Here is a 23,105-nt window from a genome sequence, read left to right on the forward strand (position 1 = left end):
AATTTTAAATACACCACATCCACTGATTCTCCCTTGTCCACTCTACTAGTTACATCCTCAAAAAATTCTAGAAGATTTGTCAAGCATGATTTCCCTTTCATAAATGCATGCTGACTTGGACCGATCCTGTCACTGCTTTCCAAATGCGCTGCTTTTACATCTTTAATAATTGATTCCAACATTTTCCCCACTACCAATGTCAGGCTAACCGGTCTATAATTCCCTGTTTTCTCTCTCCCTCCTTTTAAAAAAAGTGGTGTTACATTAGCTACCCCCCCCCAATCCATTGGAACTGATCCAGAGTCTATAGAATGTTGGAAAATGACCACCGATGCATCCATTATTTCTAGGGCTACTTCCTTAAGTACTCTGGGATGCAGACTATCTGGCCCTGGGGATTTATCGGCCTTTAATCCCATCAATTTCCCTAACACAATTTCCTGACTAATAAGGATTTCCTTCAGTTCCTCCTTCTTGCTAGACCCTCGGTCCCCTAGTATTTCCGGAATGTTGGTTTGTGTCTTCCTTAATGAAGACACAACCAAAGTATTTGTTCAACTGGTCTGCCAATTCTTTGTTCCCCATTATAAATTCACCTTATTCTGACTGTAAGGGACCTACATTTGTCTTCACTTATCTTTTTCTCTTCACATATCTATCGATGCTTTTGCAATCAGTTTTTATGTTCCCTGCAAGCTTACTCTCATGCTCTATTTTACCCCTCCTAATTAAATCCTTTGTCCTCCTCTGCTGAATTCTAAATTTCTCCCAGTCCTCAGGTTTGCTGCTTTTTCTGGCCAATTTATATGCCTCTTCCTTGGATTTAACACTATCCCTAATTTCCCTTGTTAGCGACAATTGGGCCACCTTCCCCGTTTTATTTTCACGCCAGACGGGATGTACAATTGTTGAAGTTCATCCATGTGATCTTTAAATGTCTGCCATTGCCTATCCACCGTCAACCCTTTAAGTATCATTTGCCAGTCTACCCTAACCAATTCATGTCTCATACCATCAAAGTTACCTTTCTTTAAGTTCAGGACTCTAGTCTCTGAATTAACTGTGTCACTCTCCATCTTAATGAAGAATTCTACCATATTATGGTCATTCTTCCCTAAAGGGCCTCGCAAACAAGATTGCTAATTAATCCTCTCTTATTACACAACACCCCCAGTCTTGGATGGCCAGCTCTCTAGTTGGTTCCTCGACATATTGGTCTCGAAAACCATCCCTTATACACTCCAGGAAATAATCCTCCACCGTATTGCTACCAATTTGGTCAGCCCAATCTATATGTAGATTAAAATCACCCGTGATAACTGCTGTACCTTTGTTGCACGCGTCCCTAATTTCCTGTTTGATGCTGTCCCCAACCTCATGACTACTATTTGGTGGTCTGCACACAACTCCCACTCGCGTTTTCAGCCCTTTGGTGTTCCGCAGCTCTACCCATACAGATTCCACATCATCCAAGCTAATGTCCATCCTTACTATTGCATTAATCTCCTCTTTAACCAGCAACGCTACCCCACCTCCTTTTCCTTTCTGTCTATCCTTCCTGAATATTGAATACCCCTGGATTTTGAGTTCCCAGCCTTAGTCACCTTGGAGCCATGTCTCCATACTCCCAATTACATCATATCCATTAACAGCTGTCTGTGCAGTTAATTCATCCACCTTATTACGAATGCTAAATGCGTTGAGACACAGAGCTTTCAGACTTGTTTTTTTTGTTTATATTACACTAGACCCTGTCTCTGTTTATATTACACTAGACCCTGTCTTTGTTTATATTACACTAGACCCTGTCTCTGTTTATATTACACTAGACCCTGTCTCTGTTTATATTACACTAGACCCTGTCTCGGTTTATATTACACTAGACCCTGTCTCTGTTTATATTACACTAGACCCTGTCTCGGTTTATATTACACTAGACCCTGTCTCGGTTTATATTACACTAGACCCTGTCCCTTTTATATTACACTAGACTCTGTCTCTGTTTATATTACACGAGACCCTGTCTCTGTTTATATTACACTAGACCTTGTCTCTCCATGCAGTCCTGATGGAGTGCTGCACTGTCAGAGCTACTCTTTCCATTGAGAAGATAAGCCAAGGCCCCGCCTGGCCCCTCAGGTGAACATAAACATGCCATGGCATGATTTTGAAGAAGAGCAGGGGGATTGGTCCCCAGTGTTTGGGCCAATAATTATCCCTCAACCAATAACACTAACACAAGAAATAGGAGCAGGAGTAGGCCATTTGACCCCTCGAACCTGCTCCGCTGTTTAATAAGATGATGGGTGATCTAATCATGGACTCAGTTCCACTTCCCTGTCCGCTCCCCGTAACCCTTTATTCCCTTATCACTCAAAAATCTGTCTATCCCCGCCTTAAATATATTCAAAGACCCAACCTCCACAGCTCTCTCAGGCAGAGAATTCCACAGATTTACAACCCTCTGAGAAAAAATTCCTCCTCATCTCGGTTTTAAATGGGCAGCCTCTTATTCTGAGACTATGAGCCCTAGTTCTAGATTCCCCCTATGAGTGGAAATATCCTCATTGCATCCACCTTGTCAAGCCCCCTCATTATTTTATATTTTCGATAAGATCACCTCTCATTCTTCTGAACTCCAATGAGTATAGACCCAACCTACTCAAACTATCTTAATAAGTCAACCCCCTCATTTCAGGAATCAACCTAGTGAACCTTTTTTGAACAGCCTCCAATTCAAGTATATCCTTTCTTAAATACAGAGACCAAAACCGCACACAGTACTCCAGGTGTGGCCTCACCAATATCCCGTGCAGTTGTAGCAGGACTTCTCTGCTTTTATACTCTATCCCCCTTGCAATAAAGGCCTTGCTGTATACAACCAGCGCCTCACTGCTAACCTGATGATCCTTGATGACCCTGAGATGCAGAATGCCCACAGCGCTTGGTCTGCCATCCAGGCCACCATAACCAGTGCCTGAGAAGAGACGCTCGGTCACTCAACCAGGAAACACCAGGATTGGTTTGATGAGAATGACCAGGAGATCCAAGAGGTAATAAATCGCAAGTGCAGGGCATTTCTGAACCTAAAACAACAACCCAACTCGGAAGCAGCAAAGCAGCATTGCAGACGGCTTAAGGCCGATGTCCAACAAAAAACCCGCGAGCTCAAGAACAGATGGTAGGTGGAGAAAGCACAGGAGATTCAGCAGCTGGCCAACAGCCATGATGTGCAAGAATTCTTCACCGCAGTCGAGGCTACCTACTGCCCATGCATCCAAGGCCCCACCCCACTGCTGGCCAGGAATGGGGAGATACTCATCAAGGACACCGAGGCAGTCAGGATCCACTTCGAAGATCTCCTTAACCGACACTGTCTTTGACTCGAGTGTCCCCGCAGCATGCTACCCCCCACCATCTCAGCAAAACCCCAGCCCTGCACGTGGTAGAAAAGGCCATGCACCAGCTCAAGGACAACAAGGCAACGGGAGCGGATGGAATCCCCACTGCGGCACGAAAGTATGGCGGAGAGGCACTATTGGCATGAATGCATGACTTCATCTCTCTCAAATCTGGAAGGAGGAGAGCATGCCTGGAGATCTCGGAGATGCAGTAATCATGACCATCTTTAAAAAAAGGGGACAAGTCTGACTGCGGCAACTACTGAGGAATCTCCCTTTTATCAGCCACTGGGAAAGTTATCGCTAGAGTCCTCCTCAACCGTCTTCTTCCTGTGGCTGAGGAGCTCCTCCTGGAGTCACAATCTGGATTTCATCCATTACGGGATACAATGGACATGATCTTTACGGCGCGACAGCTGCAAGAAAAATGCAGGAAACAGCACCAATCCTTGTACATGTCCCTCTTTGACCTTACAAAAGCCTTTGACACTGTCAACCGCGAGGGACTATGGAGTGTCCTCCTCCGTTTCGGCTGCCCCCAAAAGTTTGTCACCATCCTCCACCTGCTCCACGACAACATGCAAACTGTGATCCTGACCAATGGATCCATTACAGACCCAATCCACGTCCAGACCGGGGTCAAACAGGGCTGCGACATCGATCTTTCTCGCTGTCATGCTCCACCTCACACTCAACAAGCTCCCCGCTGGAGTGGAACTAAACTCCAGAACCAGTGGGAACCTATTCAACCGTCAGCGTCTCCAGACCAGATCCCAGACAATCCCAACCTCTATCGTTGAACTACAGTATGCGAACGATGCTTGCATCTGCGCACATTCAGAGACTGAACGGCAAGTCATAGTCAACATCTTCACTGAGGCGTACGACAGCATGGGCCTTACACTAAACATCTGTAAGACAAAGGTCCTCCACCAACCTGACCCCACCACACAGCACTGCCCCCCAGCCATCAAGATCCACGGCGTGGACAACGTGAGCCACTTTCCATACCTCGGGAGCCTATTATCAGCAAGGGCAGACATCAACGACGAGGTTCAACACCGCCTCCAGTGCGCCAGTGCAGCCTTCGGCTGCTTGAGAGAGTGTTCGAAGATCAGGCCCTCAAATCTGCCACCAAGCTCATGGTCTACAGGGCTGTAGTGATATACGCCCTCCTGTATGGCTCAGCGACGTGGACCATGTACAGTAGACACCTCAAATCGCTGGAGAAATACCACCAAGTATGTCTCCGCAAGATCCTGCAAATCCCCTGTGAGGACAGATGCACCAACGTCAGCGTCCTCGATCAGGCCAACATTCCCAGCATCGAAGCACTAACCACACTCGACCAGCTCCGTTGGGCGGGCCCACGTTGTTCGCATGCCTGACACAAGACTCCCAAAGCAAGCGCTCTACTTGGAAATCATACACGGCAAGCGAGCCCCAGGTGGGCAGAGGAAATGTTTCAAGAGCACCCTCAAAGCCTCCTTGATAAAATGCAACATCCCCACTGACACCTGGGAATCGCTGGCCAAAGACCACCCTAATTGGAGGAAGTGCATCCGGGAGGGCGCTGAGTACCTCGAGTCTCATCACCGAGAGCATGCAGAAAGCAAGCACAGGCAGCGGAAAGAGTGTGCGGCAAACCAGTCCCACCCACCCTTTCCTTCAACGACTGTCTGTCCCACCTGTGACAGAGACTGTAATTCCCATATTGGACTGTTCAGTCACCTAAGAACTCGCTTTTAGGGTGGAAGCAAGTCTTTGCGGATGACACTAAGTTGGGTGGCAGTGTGAGCTGCGAGGAGGATGCTATGAGGCTACAGAGTGACTTGGATAGGTTAGGTGAGTGGTCAAATGCGTGGCAGATGAAGTATAATGTGGATAAATGTGAGGTTATCCACTTTGGTGGTAAAAACAGAGAGACAGACTATTATCTGAATGGTGACAGATTAGGAAAAGGGAAGGTGCAACGAGACCTGGGTGTCATGGTACATCAGTCATTGAAGGTTGGCATGCAGGTACAGCAGGCGGTTAAGAAAGCAAATGGCATGTTGGCCTTCATAGCGAGGGGATTTGAGTACAGGGGCAGGGAGGTGTTGCTACAGTTGTACAGGGCATTGGTGAGGCCACATCTGGAGTATTGTGTACAGTTTTGGTCTCCTAACTTGAGGAAGGACATTCTTGCTATTGAGGGAGTGCAGCGAAGATTCACCAGACTGATTCCCGGGATGGTGGGACTGACCTATCAAGAAAGACTGGATCAACTGGGCTTGTATTCACTGGAGTTCAGAAGAGTGAGAGGGGACCTCATAGAAACGTTTAAAATTCTGACGAGTTTGGACAGGTTGGATGCAGGAAGAATGTTCCCAATGTTGGGGAAGTCCAGAACCAGGGGTCACAGTCTAAGGATAAGGGGTAAGCCATTTAGGACCGAGATAAGGAGAAACTTCTTCACCCAGAGAGTGGTGAACCTGTGGAATTCTCTACCACAGGAAGTAGTTGAGGCCAATTCACTAATTATATTCAAAAGGGAGTTAGATGAAGTCCTTACTACTCGGGGGATCAAGGGGTATGGCGTGAAAGCAGGAAGTGGGTACTGAAGTTTCATGTTCAGCCATGAACTCATTGAATGGCGGTGCAGGCTAGAAGGGCTGAATGGCCTGCTCCTGCACCTATTTTCTATGTTTCTATGTTTTCCTCGATTTTGAGGGACTGCCTATGAGAGTGATTATGACCCTGTGCAGTTATAGCAGGACTTTTCTGCTTTTATACTCTATCCGTCTTGCAATAAAGGCAAAGATTCCATTTGCCTTCCTGATTACTTGCTGTACCTGCATACTAACTTTTTGTGTTTCATGCACAAGGACCCCCTCTGTACTGAAGCACCTTGCAATTTTTCTCCATTTAAATTATAATTTGCTTTTCTATTTTTTCTGACAAAGTGGATAACCTCACATTTTCCTACATTATACTCCATCTGCCAATTTTTTGCTCACTCACTTAGCCTGTCTATTTCCCTTTGCTGATTTTTTGTGTCCTCACAATTTGCTTTCCCACCCATCTTTGTGTCATCAGCAAACTTGGTAACATTACATTCGGTCCCTTCATCCAAGTCATTAATATAGATTGTAAATAGTTGAGGTCCCAGCACCGATCCCTGTGTCCACTAGTCACTGTTTGCCAACCGGAAAATGACCCATTTATCCTGATTCTCAGTTTTCTGTTAGTTAGCCCATCCTCTATCCATGCTAATATATTACCCCCAACCTGGTGAACTTTTATTTTGTGCAGTAACCTTTTATGTGGCACCTTATCAATGCCTTCTGGAAATCCAAATATACCACATCCACTGGCTCTCCCTTATCTACCCTGCTCGTTCCATCCTTGAAGAACTCCAGCAAATTTGTCAAACATGATTTCCCTTTTGTAAAACCATGCTGACTCTGCTTGAATTATGCTTTTCCAAATGTCCTGCTACTGCTTCCTTTTCCCAACGACAGATTTTAGGCTAACCGGTCTATAGTTTCCTGCTTTCTGTCTGCCTCTTTTTTTAAACAGGGGCGTTACATTTGTGGTTTTCCAATCTGCTGGGACCTCCCCAGAATCCAGGGAATTTTAGTAAATTACAACCAATGCATCCACTATCTTTGCAGCCACTTCTTTAAGGACCCTAGGATGCAAGCCATCAGGTCCAGGGGATTTGTCCGCTTTTAATCCCATTATTTCACCGAGTACTACTTCTTCAGTGAGAGTGATTGTATTAAGTTCCTCCCTCCCTATAGCCCCTTGATTATCCGCTATTGGGATGCTTCTAGTGTCTTGTACGTGAAGACCGATACAAAAGATTTGTTCAAAATGTCTGCCATTTCCTTGTTCCCCATTATTAATTCCCCAGTCTCATCCTCTAGGGGACCAACATTTACTGCTCATTCATCACATTGCTGATTGTTGGATATTGTGCCCAATATGGCTGCCGCATTTCCTACATTACAACAGTGACTACATTTCAAAGAACTTCATTGGCTGTGCAGCACTTTGTGACCTCTCAGGTGGTGAAAGGCGCTATAGAAATGCAAGACTTTCCTTCCTTCTTATTGATGGATGAGATTTGTTTGGAATGATGCTCGAATGATGCATTTCCATGCCTAAGAAGGAGAAATATGACGCACATGGAGAGAAACAGACACACAACAATGTGCTCCACACACAATGAATGGCTTTGAAATGTTACTAATCAACAAAAGGGGCAGTCAGGTTTTTGACAGGGCAGTGAAATAAATGAGTTTGCGATGGTTGAGAGAATGGTGTTAACCAGGATGTGTGAATAAGTCCCTTCCCTTCCTCTAATGGTACCACAGAATCTTAGTAGTTCACTGCACAGAAAGAGGCCAATAGGCCCATCATCCGTGCTGGATCTGTGCTGGAAGAAACTAAAGCTAATTGCACTGGTCCGCTCTCTCCGCATAGCTCTGTATCATCCTTGCCTTGTTCCAATGGTCCCTTAAAAGATGTAATGGTCTATGTCACAAAACTGCAACCTAACTCACTTCACCTCTCTTCTCTTTCTGTCTCAGACAGTACCTAACTCACTTAAATCCTTCTATTTTCTGATCTCCCTCTTTGGGAGAAATAACAGTTTTACTTCCCCTCATTTCTCCCAGTGATAAACCCTCAGTCCGTCTCCTCCTTAGTGAACGTGTGAAAACTCAAATATTCTTTAAAATGAGAATTGGGAACAGTCATATTGAGATGCTGAGTTCTTGGTGCTGTCAGGGTGAGGCCTGTGTGTGGGTCTTGGTGCTGTCAGGGTGAGGCCTGTTTGTGGGTCTTGGTGTTGTCAGGGTGAGGCCTGTGTGTGGGTCCTCGTGCTGTCAGGGTGAGGCCTGTGTGTGGGTCTTGGTGCTGTCAGGGTGAGGCCTGTGTGTGAGTCTTGGTGCTGTCAGGGTGAGGCCTGTGTGTGGGTCTTGGTGCTGTCAGGGTGAGGTCTGTGTGTGGGTCTTGATGCTGTCAGGGTGAGGCCTGTGTGTGGGTCCTGGTGCTGTCAGGGTGAGGCCTGTGTGTGGGTCTTGGTGCTGTCAGGGTGAGGCCTGTGTGTGGGTCTTGATGCTGTCAGGGTGAGACCTGTGTGTGGGTCTTGGTGTTGTCAGGGTGAGGTCTGTGTGTGGGTCCTGGTGCTGTCAGGGTGAGGCCTGTGTGTGAGTCTTGGTGCTGTCAGGGTGAGGCCTGTGTGTGGGTCTTGATGCTGTCAGGGTGAGACCTGTGTGTGGGTCTTGGTGCTGTCAGGGTGAGGTCTGTGTGTGGGTCCTGGTGCTGTCAGGGTGAGGCCTGTGTGTGAGTCTTGATGCTGTCAGGGTGAGACCTGTGTGTGGGTCTTGGTGCTGTCAGGGTGAGGCCTGTGTGTGGGTCTTGGTGCTGTCAGGGTGAGGCCTGTATGTGGGTCCTGGTGCTGTCAGGGTGAGGCCTGTGTGTGTGGGTCCTGGTGCTGTCAGGGTGAGGCCTGTGTGTGGGTCTTGATGCTGTCAGGGTGAGACTGCCCTCACAGACAGGAAGCCTGTTCATGGCGATAACATCAAACTGACGCCTGCTATTTCATTCTCAGGCAACACGACTTCCTGCTGCCGGCTCCAAACTGCATCTATTTATGAAGCCCAGAATGATGAAAAAGAATGAAATAAAGAGACTTAAAAGTGAAGGAGACACAAGGTGATGAGAGACAGAAAATAAATCCAAGGACCACAATCTGGTGGAAACATCTGAGAAGGCCGCCTGTATCTGGCCACACATTGTGGTGACATTTGTAAATGAGCCTATTGTTTGTGTTTGGAGTCTCCATTCCCGGCGCTGTGTGTGGATCAGTCACTCAGCTCCCTCTGCTCTCTGAAGCCGGGAGATGGGAGTTTGCTCCCTGTCAGTTTATATGAGGATATTTTTTTTTATGCAACAAGTTGTGATCTGGATTGCACTGCCAGAAAGGGTGGTGGAAGCAGATTCAATAATAACTTTCAGAAGAGAATTGTATATATACTTGACTGAAAAATAACTGACAGTGCTATGGGGAATGATCAGGGCAGTGGGGTAATTAGATTGTCCTTTCACAGAGCCAGTACAGGCACGATGGGCCGAATGGCCTCCTTCTGTGATGTATCATTCTGTCTCTCACCACCTTGTGTCACCTTCCCTTTTAAGTCTCTTTCCCTATTTATTTCACTCTTTTTCATCTTTCTGGGCTTCATAAATAGAGGCAGAGACTGCAACATTGGACAGAATACACCAACTGGGGCCTAATCTGTGAATTATAAAGCTTTAGCAATAACATCCTTGCTTCAGTATGAAAACAGTGGGCAAAATAAACAGGTATTTACTCCCAGTAGAGTTTCTGTCCCTTCTGGAGAAGGCAATGAACTGTCTATTTTAACACCAGAACCTCCCTTTGTTGCAGTGACATTAAAAACCCAGGGAGTAATTTCCACCTTCACTCCCGGGCAGTAATCCTGCCCCAGGATCAATGACCTGGAATCTGCTAAAGGGTCCGGGGCCTTACTTAGGGCCTGAACAGGGCTCACGGCAACTTTCAGCTTTCAGTCCGCTTCAGCCCCTTTATTGTTACACCAGACCTCGCTTCTGTTGTTACCACTTCCCCATGTTATTCTTCAACCAGATCCCATTTCCACTCTTGTAACACTACACACCCTCCTGGTTAATATTACACCAACCACACATCTATTGTATAGGAACAGGAAGAGCCTGTTCAGCCCATCGAGCCTGTTCCGCCAATCAATAAGATCATAGCTGATCTGTTCCATAACTCCATCTATCCTCCTTGGCTTCATATCCCTTAATCCCTTGACTAGCAAAAATCTATCACTCCCAGATTTAAAATGATTGATCGAGTATCTACGGCTTTCTGTGAGGGAGTTGCACGCTTCTACCATATCATCATAAGCAGTCCCTCGGAATCGAGGAAGACTTGCTTCCACTCTTAAAATGAGTTCTTAGGTGGCTGAACAGTCCTACGAGAACCACAGTCCCTGTCACAGGTGGGACAGATAGCCGGTGAGGGAAAGGGTGGGTGGGACTGGTTTGCCGCACGCTCTTTCCGCTGCCTGCACTTGTTTTCTGAATGCTCTCGGCGATGAGACTCAAGGTGCTCAGCGCCCTCCTGGATGCACTTCCTCTACTTAGGGCGGTCTTGGGCCAGGGACTCCCAGGTGTCAGTGGGGATGTTGAACTTTATCAGGGAGGCTTTGAGGGTGTCCTTGTAACGTCTCCTCTGCCCACCTTTGGCTTGTTTGCCGTGAAGGAGTTCCGAGTAGAGCATTTGCTTTGGGAGTCTCGTGTCTGGCATGTGGACGATGTGGCCTGCCCAGCGGAGCTGATCAAGTGTGGTCAGTACATCAATGCTGGGGATGTTGGCCTAGTCGAGGACGCTAATGTTGGTGCGTCTGTCCTCCCAGGGGATTTGCAGGATCTTGCGGAGACATCGTTGGTGATATTTCTCCAGCGACTTGAAGCTTCTACCACCCTTGGTATGAATAAGTGTTTCCTAACTTCTCCCTGAATGACCAGGCTCTGATTTTAAGGCTAGGTCCCCTTGTTCTAGACTCTCCCACCAACAGAAAAGGTTTCTCTCTGCCCTATCAATTCCTTTCAAAATGCTAAAAATCTCCGTCAAACCACCTTCTATATTCCAGAGAATACAAGCCAACCACAATAGTTATTGGACAAACAAAAAGACTTGCATTTGTACAACACCTATCATAACCTCTGCACCTTTACAACTATTTTTGTTGTAAATATTAATCAAGTGACCCCTGATTAAAGGGGGGTAGAGGCACTAAAACCGACAAAATAAACCAATTGAACTTTGGACGGTAAACTTAAATCAAATTAAAATTTGGTTGCTGGGGGTGATGATGCACTCCAGTGCCCACCTCTTGCGGAAGGCTGTAAGCATACCGGTGGACACCGCATGCTCCATCTCCAGGGACACCCTGGCTCGGATGTAACCACGGAAGAGAGGCTGAACGACTCCCTCGACCACCCGCTGCCTGGACCGGTTGATGGCCACGCCCAGCAGCAGTCCTACGAGGAGGCCCTGCGACCTACCCACTCCCCTCCGCACAGGGTGCCAAAGATCAGGAGTGTGGGACTGAAATGCAACCAGAATTTGAGGAGCAGCCCCTTCAAATATTGGAAGAGGGGCTGCAACCAACATTGTACATTAACATGGAATGTCCGCACCTTTACATCCAATGAAGTGAAGTCACTGTTGTAATGTAGAAACTTAGCAGAAATTTTTTTTCCACAGTAAGATCACACAAAGGGCAATGTGAGATGACAAGATAATCAGTTTTTAGTTAATTTGGGTGCAGGGTAAATGGATGCAGAGGAGGCCTTGGTTCAACACCTCATCGGAAAGATGACACTAGTGCAGCACACCCTCAGCACTCACGGAGTGTCGGCCTAGGTTATGGGCTCAGGACTCTGGATGGGAATTGAACCCACGATCCCTCTGACCCAGGGGCGAGAGTGCTACCACTGAGCCAAGGCTGACACAAACTGTTCCCTGTTCCCATTACACTAGACCGTGCCTGTGTTATTACACTAACCCCACCCATTCATACTGCAGTGGGCCTTCACTCTGTTATTAGACACTCGGCAAACCATTTGCAGTTATAACAATAGGCCCTGATTTGCACGCACTATAAGATGAAACCCAATCTTTGTTTTGTTGCACTAGATACTGCCTGTGTGACCATCACACTAGATCCAGCATTGTGTTCAGTGTAACACTCGAGTCTGCCTGTTATTCATCATAGGCGGTCCCTCGAACGAGGATGCCTTGCTTCCACAAGAGTTCACAGATGTTTGAATGAAGGACCCGATATTCCAGTCCTGAACTCCAATTGAAGGGTGGGAGATGCCTGTGCGTGGATTTTTTTAAATGTGTGGTGACCATTGCACATCAGCTACCACACGGGCTTAACAGAGCTAAGCCTTTATCCAGTGACAAGGATTGAACCAGGGCGACTGGAGACCTGAACATAACAATAGTTATAATAATAGAGGCATGCACTAGAACTGGAATAACAGGGGCAGGTTATTTTTCAATCAAAGCAGAAGCCGTGTCAAGCCCCCTCATAATCTTATACGTTTCGATAAGATCAGCTCTCATTCTTCTGAATTCCAATGAGCAGAGGCCCAATTTACTCAACCATCCCTCATAAGTCAACCCTCTCATCTCCGGAATCAACCTTGTGAACCTTCTTCGAACTGCCTCCAAATCAAATATATCCTTTCGTAAATATGGAAACCAAAACTGCATGCAGTATTCCAGGTGTGGCCTCACCAATACCCTGTACAACTGCAGCAAGACTTCCCTGATTTTATACTCCATCCCCTTTGCAATAAAGGCCAAGATTCCACTGGCCTTTCTGATCACTTGCTCTACCTGGATAATAACCTTTTGTGTTTAATGCACAAGTACCCCCAGGTTCCGCTGTATTGCAGCACTTTGCAATCTTTCTCCATTTAAATAATAATTTGCTCTTTGATTTTTTTCTGCCAAAGTGCATGACCTCACACTTTCCAACATTATACTCCATCTGCCAAATTTTTGCCCACTCACTTAGCCTGTCTATGTCCTTTTGCAGATTTTTCGTCTCCTCCTCACACATTGCTTTTCCTCCCATCTTTGTATCATCAGCAAACTTGGCTACGTTACACTTGGTCACTTCCTCCAAGTCGTCAATATAGATTGTAAATAGTTGGGGTCCCAGCACTGATCCCTATGGCACCCCACTGGTTACTGCTTGCCAACCCGAGAATGAACCATTTATCCCTACTCTCTGTTTTCTGTTCATTAGCCAATCCTCTATCCATGCTAATATATTACTCCCAACCCTCTGAACTTTTATCTTGTGCAGTAACCTTTTATGTGGCACCTTGTTAAATGCCTTCTGGAAGTCCAAATATACCACATCCACTGGTTCCCCTAACAGACTCGAGGGACTGAATGGCCTCCCCCTGTTCCTTATGTAACAGACTCAAGGGACTGAATGGCCTCCCCCTGTTCCTTATGTAACAGGCTCATGGGACTGAATGACCTCCTCCTGTTCCAATGTAACAGACTCGAGGGACTGAATGGTCTCCTGTTCCTTATGTAACAGACTCTCACATACCAGAAACTGACAGATACAGAATAAATCCCGCACTCACATACCAGAAACTGACAGGTACAGAATAAATCCCGCACTCACTTACCCCAGAATGAGAGATACAGAATAAAACACACACTCACATACCAGAAACTGACAGGTACAGAGGAAACACACACTCACTCACCCCAGATTGAGAGATACAGAATGAATCTCACATTCACATAGCACAAACTGACATATAAAGGTAAAAATCCACACGCAGATACCAGAAACTTGACACCCCACACATCTACCACAAACTGATGGTACAGAAAAAAAACACAATCACATCCCAGAAACTGACAGGTACATATTAATTCCTACACTCACATAGCAGTAACTGACAAGTACAAAATAAAACCCACATTCACATAGCAGAAACTGACAGGTACAGAATGCAATCCACACTTAGATAACAGAAAGTGACCGATTCAGATTAAAAATACAGTCACATATCAGAAACTGACAGGTGCCGATTAAATCCCATACTCCCATACCGGAATCTGACAGATACAGAATAAAATTCATACTCCGATCCGAAAAACTGACAGATACTGGTCAATATCCAACACTCACATACCAGAAGCTGACAATCTAGTTTAAAGTACACACTGATGTACCAGAAACTGACAGGTACAGAATAAAACCTACACTCATATATCAGAAACTGACAGGTACAGAATAAAACCCACACTCACATATCAAAACTTGACAGGTACAAAATAAATCCCAACTCACATAGCAGAGACTGACAGGTACAGAATAAATCTCACATTCACTTCACAAAAACTGACAGGTAGAGTATGAAACCCACACCCATGTATCTGAACAATAATATGCAAGTAAAACCCATACACTCCTGTCGGAAACTGACAGGGAAACACACACGCCAGAGGCTGACGGAATGAGTAAAACAGTTTAGGCACTCGTACCCCAGTGTCAGACTCACACAATCGTTATTTCAGTTATTCGGATGATAACTAACATGTTCTCAAGGTGGCCCATTAAATTAGTGATAAAAGCAACTTGTGAAATAATCCTATTTTTGCTAATTTAATTTGTGACAAAAAGATGGTCTGAGCATGCGCTAAATACATGCTGCTCCTCCCCTCCCCTCCCCACACAGTGTTTAAACCGACGGGAAGGGCCCATGTGAGCTCCCCTCCCCCAGCTCTGTCAGTCGCTGCCGTTTCCTCTGTGCTGGGCTGATGATCATTTAACTCAGATATCCCAGGCCCGAGTAAGGGAGCAAACAGCAGCCTTCTTACAGCAGCTCATCGCATTGGGATTATGTCCGCAGATGGGCTTTGAGTCGGGGTAAGTTCAGCGGCAGTCGGGGGTTGTTTGTAAGAGGTGGAGTGGAGCAGGAATTAGTTCTGGAACATGGAGTGAGTGGGGGAAGTGGGAGCCCATTCTCGGGCCGTGTGTACAGTGTAAGGTAACAGAGAAAGTAAATCACCTCGCTCTTTCAAATCATTGCTGCTTTCTTTCCCCAAATCAGTAATGAATGTTCCTGATTCAGTTCCAATCTCAGTGTCTGTTGTTCTTGGACATTGAACAGTGGAAACACAGCCTGAGAGTGAGGATGTGAGGAGTTTCACAAAGTGCATCTATTGCAGGCACCAGAAGAGGAATGTGACAGGAGACATTTCAAAAATGGGTTATTTTGTTTTGGTGCGTTGAATTCTCCAGAATCGTGTTGAAGGTGATCGAGAGATACATTGTCGCCCCCTCAGAAACATCAGGATTCGGTCACTGTGACATTCTGTTAATGACACAGGCCCTTAACTCGGTTCCAATAGACTGAGAACAATTGTTGTACAGCCCAGGTACCTGTGGTTATATTCCAGGAAGCGATTCAGAATTTTACAGGTAATCCCATGGGAGTGGGAGATATAAACCTGGACTGTGCCAATCGGGTGTTCCCATTCATGGACCAGTGCTGGGTTTGGGTTGTGTCTGGATGCTGATAACTTACTATAGAACCGTCCTATACACCTGGTGTGGGGAATCTGAGTGTCGCTGTACTGCAGTGAGGTCAGACAATGTCACTGTTTGTATCACGGATTCCTCTCTCCAGATACTTTACTTTATTATAAACATATACATTCATTACAACTTTATTTTTATATTCTCTCCATCACCTGTCCATATCATAACTAATAGTGTTCTCCTATTATTATTCTCAGAGCAAAATACTTCACCAAGCCAGAATAAATGTGATCTTTCCTCCACCCGGAACACAAGGAACAGTGCAGGCAGCTCCTTCTCACACTCAGTAAGTACATTATCACTCACAGAGCGCAGAGACACAGAACTGACCTCAATCATATTGTCACAGGCAGCAGAAGCTGTCAGTCCCACAGTAATCCAAATTTCCAGAGTTATGTTATGAATCCCAGTCACTTGGAGCAGTACAATAATGTGTTGTTTCAAAGTCCAATCATATTGCACTGAACGGCAGATCCAATTTCACTCCCTTACTCACACACATGAACAGATAGACTCTGACACAATGTCAATCCATATTGATGTCTGTACAATGACTCTCAAACCCAACAGCTAACATACAAGAGAAGAGAAATGGACGAAATGGATTGAACCAAAACTCCTCCTGAGACAGTCATCAATAATCGCAAACTATCATCCGCCTACAGCAGGTGGAGAAGGAACTAAATCCAACAGTCACACAGAGCAAGAATAGCTCAGTACAAGAGACTATCAATTACATAATGAATCTCACATTCACACACATCACCAGTCTAACAGATACATAATCAATCCCACACTCTCACATATCACCAGTCTAACAGATACATAATCAATCCCACACTCACACACAGTACCAGAGACTGAGAGAAACATAATGATACACTCAGACACATTGAATGACAGATTGAGAGAGAATCACAATCACCTCCAGTACCTGAGATTGACTGACTGACTGATAGTGAAACCCACATTCCCATACCAGGCCCTTACAGCTACAGACAAATACTCACTCACATTCCAGAGACCGATAGATAGAGTAATACCCACACTCATATTCCAGAGACCGATAGATACAGAATAAAACCCACATTCACAGATCAGAAAATGACAGGGACTGTGTAAATCTGACACTCACATACCAGAGAATGTAAGACACAGAATGAAACCCACACTCACTTACCAGTAATTGACAGGTACAGAGTGAAAACCTCTCTTCCATACCATAAACTTACAGGTATAAAGGAAAAGCCACACTCGCTAACCAGAGACTGACAGATACAGAATAAATACTACACTCACTGGTGGGCATAGTCTACAGGCCCCCGAACAGTAGCTACACTGTTGGATGGAGTATAAATCAAGAAATAATGGAGGCTTGTAAAAAAGGAACGAGAATAATCATGGGCAATTTTAATCTTCATATTGATTGAACAAATCAAATAGGCCAAGGTAGCCTTGAGGAAGAGTTCATCGTATGTATCCGGGATAGTTTCCTTGAACAGTACGTTGCGGAACCAACTAGGGAGCAGGCTTAGATCTGGTACTGTGTAATGAGAACATAAAAACATAAGAAATAGGAGCAGGAGTAGGCCATTTGGCCCCTCGACCCTGCTCCGCCATTTAGTAAGCACATGTCTGATCTGATCATAGACTCACCTCCACTTCCCTGCCCGCTCCTCATAACCCTTTATTCCCTTATCGCTCAAATATCTGTCCATCTCCGCCTTAAATATATTAAATGGCCCAGTCGCCACAGCTCCCTGGGGCAGAGAATTCCACAGATCTACAACCACATGAGAGAATAAATTCCTCCTCATTTCAGTTTTAAATGGGCAACCCCTTATTCTGAGACTATGTCCCAAAGTTCTAGTTTCCCCTATGAGTGGAAATAGCCTCATTGCATCCACCTTGTCGAACCCCCTCATTATCTTTTATGTTTCAATAAGACCCGCCTCTCATTCTTCTGAACTCCAATGAGTATAGGCCGAACCTACTCAACCTCTCTTCATAAGTCAACCTCCTCATCTCCGGAATCAACCAAGTGAACCTTCTCCGAACAGCCTCTAATTCAAGTATATTCTTCCTTAAATACGGAGTCCAAAACTGTACGCAGCACTCCAGGTGTGGTCTCAACAATACCCAGTACAGTTATAGCAGGACTTCTTTGCTTTTATACTCCATCCCCCTTTGCAATAAACACCAACGTTCCATTTGCCTTCCTGATTACTTGCTGTACCTGCATACTAAGTTTTTGTGTTTCATGCACAAGGACACGCAGGTCCCTCTGTACTGCAGCACTTTGCAATTTTTCTCCATTTAAATAATCTGCTTTTTTATTATTTTGCCAAAGTGGACAACCTCACACTCTCCCACATTATATTTGGGACGGACTCCACTTGGAACGTGCTGAGGCTAGGGTCCTGGTGAATCGAATAACTAGGTTTGCCGAGAGAGCTTTAACTAATCAGTTGTGGGGGTGGAGGTTTCAGGTGAGCAGAAACCTAAAAGCTCAAAGAACAAGATGAAGGCAATAGAGCAGGGTAGCATTGGGGGAAACAAAAACCAAAGCATGACAGGAAAGGACATAAGAGTGTATCCGAAACTGGGGCCATAGCAGGAGAAAAACCATGCTGACGCTGCTTGACTGAATTATGCTTTTTCAAATGTTGTGCTACAGATGTTAGGCTAACTGGTCTTCTGACTCTGTTGTGAAGCACCTTGGGATGTTGTACTACATTAAAGGTGCTATATAAATAAAAGTTTATTTAATAATAATGGAAAGCTGCAGGTTTGTGCGCTGCCACCAAGATTCATCGAGATGTAGAGTGCATGTGTGGCCATCTTTGCAGAGGAGCAAAGTGTGGGCAGGGCTACAGGGTCCCAGTGAACCCAGCCAGGGTCAGCACCTTCAGGTGAGGGAGAGGGGAACCAGTGAGTGTAGAACTGAACCCAGCCAGAGTCAGCACCTTCAGGGGAGGGAGAGGGGAACCAGTGAGTGTGGAACTGAACCCAGCCAGAGTCAGTACCTTCAGGGGAGGGAGAGGGGAACCAGTGAGTGTAGAACTGAACCCAGCCAGAGTCAGCACCTTCAGGGGAGGAGAAGGAGGGGAACCAGTGAGTGTAGAACTGAACCCAGCCAGAGTCAGCACCTTCAGGGGAGGGAGAGGGGAACCAGTGAGTGCAGAACTGAACCCAGCCAGAGTCAGCACCTTCAGGGGAGGGAGCGGGAAACCAGCGAGTGTCGAACTGAACCCAGCCAGAGTCAGCACCTTCAGGGGAGGGAGAGGGGAACCAGTGAGTGTAGCACTGAACCCAGCCAGAGTCAGCACCTTCAGGGGAGGGAGAGGGGAACCAGTGAGTGTAGAACTGAACCCAGCCAGAGTCAGCACCTTCAGGAAAGGAGAAAGCGGTGAACCGGAGAGTTTAGAACCCTGACAAAGTAGATGGTGAAAACTGGGAGTGGAGGACAAGCTGTCTTCAGACGTGCGATGTGTTTGAATTTCAGCACAGGGAGGACGGAGAGTGTATGGGATAGGGGATTTACAGCTTTGGAGGAACAAGAGAGGCAAGAATGTTTCATAGAATCTAGAATTGTCTGTTCTGAATTTCTGTCCTGTAATTGCAGTAATGGTTTTTGTAAACTCCTTTTCCATGGTATTAGAAGGGAAGGATTTGCAGACGGGAAACTCAAACCAAACTTCGCATCAAGTTCTGACTGAATCACTCGATTCCTCAGGACCTGAATATCATCGGCCTTTGAATGTGGAAGGAGAAATGTTTGTCTGTTCTGTCTGTGAGAACAGATTTCAAACATCAGTGTGATTGGAAAAGCACCGAGACACACACAGCCGAGTGAGAGTGTACCAGTGCACTGACTGTGGAAAGAGCTTCAACCAGTTACACAGCCTGAAAAAACATCGCACCATTCACAGCGGGGAGAAACTGTATACGTGTTCTGTGTGTGGACGAGGCTTCAACTGATCATCCAACCTGGAGAGACACAAGGACACCCGCACCACGGAGAAACCGTGGGAATGTGGGGACTGTGGGAAGAGATTAATTTGCCCGTCTGATCTGGAAGTTCATCGGCGCAGTCACACTGGGGAGAGGCCATTCACCTGCTCAGTGTGTGGGAAAGGATTCACTACCTCATCCGACCTGCTGGTACACCAGCGAGTTCATACCGGGGAGAGACCGTTCATCTGCTCTGAGTGTGGGAAGGGATTCACTACCTCATCCGACCTGCTGGTTCACCAGCGAGTTCACACTGGGGAGAGACCATTCACCTGCCCTGAGTGTGGGAAGGGATTCATTCGGTCATCCTTCTTGCTGGTACACCAGCGAGTTCACACCGGGGAGAGGCCGTTCACCTGCTCCATTTGTGGGAAGAGATTCACTCAGTTATCCCACCTGCTGAGACACCAGCGAGTTCACACTGGGGAGAGACCGTTCATCTGCTCTGAGTGTGGGAAGGGCTTCACTCAGTTATCCAACCTGTTGACACACCAGCGAGTACACACTGGGAAGAGATCATTCATCTGCTCTGAGTGTGGGAAGGGCTTCACTCAGTCATCCTACCTGCTGATACACCAGCGAGTTCACACTGGGGAGAGGCCATTCACCTGCTCTGAGTGTGGGAAGGGATTCACTGTGTCATCCCGCCTGCTGAGACACCAGCGAGTTCACACTGGAGAGAGGCCATTCACCTGCTCCGTGTGTGGGAAGGGATTCACTCAATCATCCAACCTGCTGAGACACCAGCGAGTTCACAAGTGACTGCAGTGTTTGGATTCTGCTGTTATCCCAGACTGAATCGTGTCCATTCTGACAATTGGGGTTTCTTTCTGCTGATACTGATTACCCCTATAACTGGGCTGGAGTTTAATATTCTGGATATTTGACCAATTAATCAATGGGAAATGGGTCAGATAAAAATAATGCTGATTGTGTTTGCATCCTGTTTAACTGTTTAAACAGCTTTCTTCAAATACTGAAAGCTGCAACAAATGGAGCTAAACTTTGTTGAACAATTGATGATAAAATGAATTGGTTTTGAATTTCTCTGGGATGGAGCTGGACATGATGTGCCTTGAAATACCGCCAGTGTCCAGTAGATGACGCTGTCCCTCCAATTAACCTCGACTGAGAGGAGCGTGACTGCCCCCTAGAGCAGGAGGAATGACGGCAGCTCAGCGTCAGACACTGAACATACTGCACCCCCACAGTAACATCACACACTGCCCCCCTCCCTGGGGCAGCTCAGAGTCAGACACTGATCTCACTCTCCCCACAGGGACATCACACACTGCCCCCTCCCTGGGGCAGCTCAGAGTCAGACACTGAACATACTGCACCCCCACAGTAACATCACACACTGCCCCCCTCCCTGGGGCAGCTCAGGATCAGACACTGATCTCACTCTCCCCACAGGGACATCACACACTGCCCCCTCCCTGGGGCAGCTCAGGATCGGACACTGAACATACTGCATCCCACAGGGACATCACACACTGCCCCCTCCCTGGGGCAGCTCAGGATCAGACACTGAACATACTGCATCCCACAGGGACATCACACACTGCCCCTTCCCTGGGGCAGCTCAGCGTCAGACACTGAACATACTGCACCCCCACAGTAACATCACACACTGCCCCCCTCCCTGGGGCAGCTCAGAGTCAGACACTGATCTCACTCTCCCCACAGTAACATCACACACTGCCCCCTCCCTGGGGCAGCTCAGAGTCAGACACTGATCTCACTCTCCCCACAGGGACATCACACACTGCCCCCTCCCTGGGGCAGCTCAGAGTCAGACACTGAACATACTGCACCCCCACAGTAACATCACACACTGCCCCCCTCCCTGGGGCAGCTCAGGATCAGACACTGATCTCACTCTCCCCACAGGGACATCACACACTGCCCCCTCCCTGGGGCAGCTCAGGATCGGACACTGAACATACTGCATCCCACAGGGACATCACACACTGCCCCCTCCCTGGGGCAGCTCAGGATCAGACACTGAACATACTGCATCCCACAGGGACATCACACACTGCCCCTTCCCTGGGGCAGCTCAGCGTCAGACACTGAACATACTGCACCCCCACAGTAACATCACACACTGCCCCCCTCCCTGGGGCAGCTCAGAGTCAGACACTGATCTCACTCTCCCCACAGTAACATCACACACTGCCCCCTCCCTGGGGCAGCTCAGAGTCAGACACTGATCTCACTCTCCCCACAGGGACATCACACATTGCCCTCTCCCTGGGGCAGCTCAGGATCAGACACTGAACATACTGCACCCCACAGGGACATCACACACTGCCCCCTCCCTGGGGCAGCTCAGGATCAGACACTGAACATACTGAACCCCACAGGGACATCACACACTGCCCTCTCCCTGGGGCAGATCAGAGTCAGAACTTGGAGGGGAGGATCCAGTTTTTGTGGACGATGTAGGAACCCACAACATAGGTAGGATTAGAAATGAGGTTCTGCTCAAAGAATTGGAGGAATTGGGGTCTAAATGAAAACGCTGAACCGCAAAGGTAATAATCTCTGGATTGTTACCTGAGCCACACGCCAAATGGTGCAAGGATAAGCAGATTAGAAAGTAAATGCGTGGCTCAAAGAGTGGTGTGGGAGGCATGGGTTTGCTTTACGGGCACTGGCACCAGCACTGGGCAAAGAGGGAGCTGTTCCACTAGGATGGGCTTGACATGAACTGGGTAGGAACCAGTGTCCTGGCGAATCGAATAACTAGGGCAGTAAACAGGGCTTTAAACTAATGAAGGTGGGGCAGGGAGATCCAGGAAAGTACAGCACGGTTTAGATAGAGAAAAAGCAACAAAAGACATGCCAAGACTCAAGAGCAGAGCAGAGTTTTGGGTAAAAACAAACAGAGTGGGTCAGGAATGGACAGAGAGGCATTACTGACTGAGGAGACATCAGAGAAAAATAGAAAAAAGCCAAAACTAAAGGCACTCTATCTGAATGTACAAAGCATTCGCAACAGAATAGATAAATTAATAGCGCTGATAAAAATTAATAGGTTTAATCTAATAGCCATTATGGAGACATGGTTGCAAAGTGACCACAGTTGGAAACTAAATATTCCAGGATATGGAACTTTTAGAAGAAATGGAAAAGGAGGAGGGGTAGCCCTGATAATAAAGGATGGGCTAAAGACGGTAGAGGAAAACGATCTTAGCTCGTAAAATCAAGAAGTAGAATCAGTTTGGGTGAAGCTAAGAAACAGCAAGGGGCAGAAAACATTGGTGGGAGTTGTTTATAGGCCCCCAAACCGCAGTGGTAATGTAGGGCACAGTATAAATCAGGAAATTAGAGGTGCATGTAACAAAGGTAATACAATTATCATGGGGGACTTTAATCTGCATATAGACTGGGCAAACCTGTTATATATGTAGACTATAGATATACTCTCTGTGTAGTCACTGTATAGTTGCATAAGTTGGAGACTTTACCTGATGTACTGTCAATAAGG

At 46.7% G+C, this 23,105-nt stretch overlaps 1 pseudogene; it reads left to right on the plus strand.

Moving 5' to 3' along the window:
• The window catches only part of LOC139251748 (zinc finger protein 850-like), a 101,591-nt pseudogene that overhangs the window by 26,431 nt on the left and 52,055 nt on the right, over positions 1–23,105 (plus strand).

Source organism: Pristiophorus japonicus, unplaced genomic scaffold, assembly GCF_044704955.1.
Source record: "Pristiophorus japonicus isolate sPriJap1 unplaced genomic scaffold, sPriJap1.hap1 HAP1_SCAFFOLD_438, whole genome shotgun sequence".
Classification (NCBI taxonomy): domain Eukaryota; kingdom Metazoa; phylum Chordata; class Chondrichthyes; family Pristiophoridae; genus Pristiophorus; species Pristiophorus japonicus.